Below are 3,950 nucleotides of genomic sequence, written 5' to 3' on the forward strand. Positions count from 1 at the left end.
GGGATCAATAGAATACATAGATCTTGTGTTTTAATTTTTAAAAATCAATGTTGTTGAGTGCCGGGGTACATCTGTCTGTATTATCTCCCACACGTGGATAGGGGTGGATGCTGACGCAAAAATCATCCTCTGTGGCTGCTGCATCGCAGGGCCTGTAAGTCTGGCAGAGCCCCAAGAGATGCCACTTACTCTGTCGCTATCTTGGACTCACTCCAGAGGTAACACTTTACAGGTATTTATATTAGCAGTGCTCTATACCCTGTAGTTTCAGTGGCATGCATATACAATCAAGAATACTGTTGAATGACCCCCGTCAGTGCTTCCAAGGCACACTCAAACTATGGTAGAATTTCATAGATCTGTGTCAGGTTTAAGTTAATTTTTTAATACAGACTTTCTGCTAATTCCCTTTGTGATACTTCACACCAAGGGGTAATTTCAAGGAAGGTGCATGAGTGTTTCTGTACATTCACCCATGGACTGTGACCCAAATCCATAATAACAAAAAATTATAGCCGGATTTTTACTAAATTCTGTGCCTCGCTGCATCTGGTATAAAGAGGAGAAATATTTCTACTACTCTTTATTCTACATTATGCAGCACACATACAAAAAAGAAAACTGTCTTAAAGCAAACTTTCTGCGCAGGAAGCAACTTTGCTTGCTGCCTGTGTTACGTCAACTCTTTGCAAATCTGGGCTGAATACTTCTTAAGGTTTACAGCTGGGAGGGTCATTTAGTTTGTATCTCCCAATAATACAATTTGCTGTAACTAAGAAGAGGGCAGAATTGTTGGTGCACTCTGCTCCAAAGGTAGGTATGTGAGCCTTTTGTCTGGAGTTCTGTAAACCTGGTACCCACACTCTACAAAATGTGACTCAGACACATATCATGCAGATAAATGGCTCTCTGTTTTGCAAACAAAGAGGAGACATTTGCACATTTCCTCCGGGCTTATCGCATATGAATATGTATCTGTTTAATGTTTGTTCTGTAGGTAAACATGAGTTAAACTTATGATAATCTACAGCAGTTGATGTGTGTAAAAAAAGTATGGGAACTCTGATCCTGAGTGCAGTTGGGGTGCCGGTTAGTGCCTGTGGGGGTGGGGCCAGAGATGAGGCTAAAAATAAAAAAAGTTTCTGCAGCTATTTTTTGACCTTTCCCCTTCAGATAAATGAATATAAAATATTACAAACACCTAAAATGGAAGATAAACGCAAGTTAATATAATCATTGGGCAATGCACTATTACAGAATGCAAGCTCAATTGGTTAATGCAATCATAGCAGATGCCTTTGTGTTTAACCAGACAATCACAACATTGAATCCTGTGTGCTGTAATGGGGAATAGTGACATGTATTTATAGTGTTAGGAGCTTCCAGCCTTCAACTGAAAACACTGTGAATATGCAACTCAATATTTTAAAACTGTATTGCACACAGTATAAGATAGGTTGCAACAAATTGTGAAATAAGATTTTGCTTCCAATATATATATATTTTTGTGAGTAATACACACCTCAACTGCTGCTCGTGCAAACCTTCTTTAGGTCTCACATAGACAGCGCATGCCCTGTTATTTCGAGACATGTGGTTTACTATCATTGAGGCCGCCCAGTTCTTGCCATTGGTTGACATCACTGTCACTCTTAATTGCTTGCATCTTACTGGTCAGCGCTGCAGTCTCCACTTCCACTTCTTGTGGTTTGGCACTCCCCTGGAGAATGGAGTAAGTACTTGCGATTTTGGGAGCAATTTTATTTTATATTTTTACTGATGCACTCTATGGAATGCTTACTTTGTAGCCGGCTCTGTTCTGCATTTCTCCCCAATATGTCTGTTCCTTCCCACCCTCCCCATGTCAAGTTTGCAGGCAAGCTTTCACTTTATTCACCTTAGAAGGAATGCTGTCGGAATCCAGAGTGAAACTGTGCAGTTGGCCATGAGATTAATTGGCAGCCACCATTAGCTCATAGTGATAAATTGATAAATGACCATCTGTAGAGTACCCAGGGTCAGCTGTTGCAGGTTTTCATGTCTCCATTGCAGTATTCGTTTACTCCGGCTTCAAAGCAAGTCTGCATGTGCTTTATTATTTACGAATGAAAACAATAGGGTTAATGTATGTAAAGATTTAATTCATTATGCTGCAAGGGTGGTGAGACACTTATCAAGTGCTTGATGAAAAGGAAATACAAAGCGTAGACTTCTTTACAGGAATGACTCACACCATTCTTTCAAAGAACAGCACAAGTCCACTTGCCTTGCGCTTGCTCTACGTGAATCCTTCAGCCAGTCCTTAAGGAGATCATCCTCGTCTTTTTTCAAAAGGAGAACCCTCTCCAGCACTATATGCCTTATCAAAGCCTAACTCTTGCAATCTTATTCCAAGCACTTCTCCAACACAGGTGAGCACTGAAATAGTCTTTTCGCCCATAGGCTTATATGCAAAGGGCCTTAAATCCCGTCTGCCATATTACGATCTCCATAGGATATAAGGGGATTGTAACATGGAGGAAAGATATCCCCTTCACCAAGATCTAAATCAGGCGCAAGCCTCTGGGTCTCATTTGTTAGGAATTGGCATAGAGCAGTACCACAAGTCTTCTTGATCTGCTGCCCTACGCAAAAGGGGAAGGGCAGGAATGCCCCGTATTTATGAAATATGGTGCATTCCTGTTGTTTCTCCAGGCACTGTCTTACAATTAGCTACCTAGCATCAAAGTAGGCACCTACGCACCATGGCGCACAAAAACAATCCTGAGAGGCGGTTTTCTCTGTCTACATGTACTGCAGAATGCAACACACATGGAAAGAGGAGAAAACAAGGAGAAAAAAATATTTCTCCGCATTACGCCTGCACTGAAGAGGCGTAAGGTTTTGACGCTGCCCCTGGTTGACGTGAATAAGTAAATCTGGGGCAGCGTCAAAACCCATGGATGTTGCTTCAAAAAACCCACTGCAGCGTCCATTGCAAGCCTCGTTGACACACAGTAAGGCAAGGCAGCGACTTGCCCTGCTTTGTCTTACTCTATATCTATGAAGCCATGCAAAGTCATGCAGAGAGACTTTCTGTCACCTCATAGATATGATTTAGAGATTTGCGCCACCTCCGGAGGTGCAAACCTCTCATAGAAAAGCCCCTCTGTGTTTTTGTGAAGATGAGACATTTCACTGTGCTACATGGTGAGTTATGTTTAATATAAAGCAGACAGCAGAGAAAGTCTAAGTATAGTAGCGCTGCCCCTGTCGGAGTGGATAAAATATGCACCCTCAGTCTGTTAACTCCCACACCGACCCTGCTCCACATGAGCAGCATCTTCCCGGTCTGAGCACAGGCATGCAATACTGCTCGCAGGAAGCCTACATGCAAACTACCCCCTTTACACGCCTAGTTTTTCTTTTTTTGGATTATATTATCATGTAAAGCAGCAGGAACCGGGATATGAAACAAGCATTTGCAATGCATCGGTGTCCCATTTGGGACCTTATATGTATTTAGCAATGCAGCACATTAGCCCGGGTTCTGAAACATCTACTGTTCTTTAACATGGAGGTAAAATAAGCACCAAACTGCGTGAGACGCCAGGTATGGGAACGCATGGAGGGTAATACTGCCTATCAGCGGGAAATGGTGTAGTCCAAAGCTCTGTTTTTAATATAAAATCAGGGCCTTTGGTGGTCATATCACTGAAAATACTGTTATCTACCAACAATACCGTACACCACATAGAAGAGGAGGCAAGGATTCCAAAGTCAATCGTTGCTGGTTTGGATAATGCTATTTTGAGTATGACTGTGAGCTAATGGTGCCGTACTGAACTTTAATGCAGTTTTGAAAAGCAAAGTAATACCAATCAACTGGCTCTACTGAAATTATCATTATCCATAAAAATTGTTCAATAGCGCTACCTACAAGTTATTGCTCTGTTTCGATAATTGATTCT

The 3,950-nt window shown here is 41.8% G+C and overlaps 1 pseudogene; it reads right to left on the reverse strand.

Moving 5' to 3' along the window:
• Window positions 1-2,214: 2,214 nt before the first annotated feature.
• Window positions 2,215-3,168, reverse strand: LOC144762142 (barrier-to-autointegration factor-like protein pseudogene; annotated as a pseudogene).
• Between the last annotated feature and the right edge of the window lie 782 nt (window positions 3,169-3,950).

This window comes from Lissotriton helveticus, chromosome 1_1 (genome assembly GCF_964261635.1).
Source record: "Lissotriton helveticus chromosome 1_1, aLisHel1.1, whole genome shotgun sequence".
Classification (NCBI taxonomy): domain Eukaryota; kingdom Metazoa; phylum Chordata; class Amphibia; order Caudata; family Salamandridae; genus Lissotriton; species Lissotriton helveticus.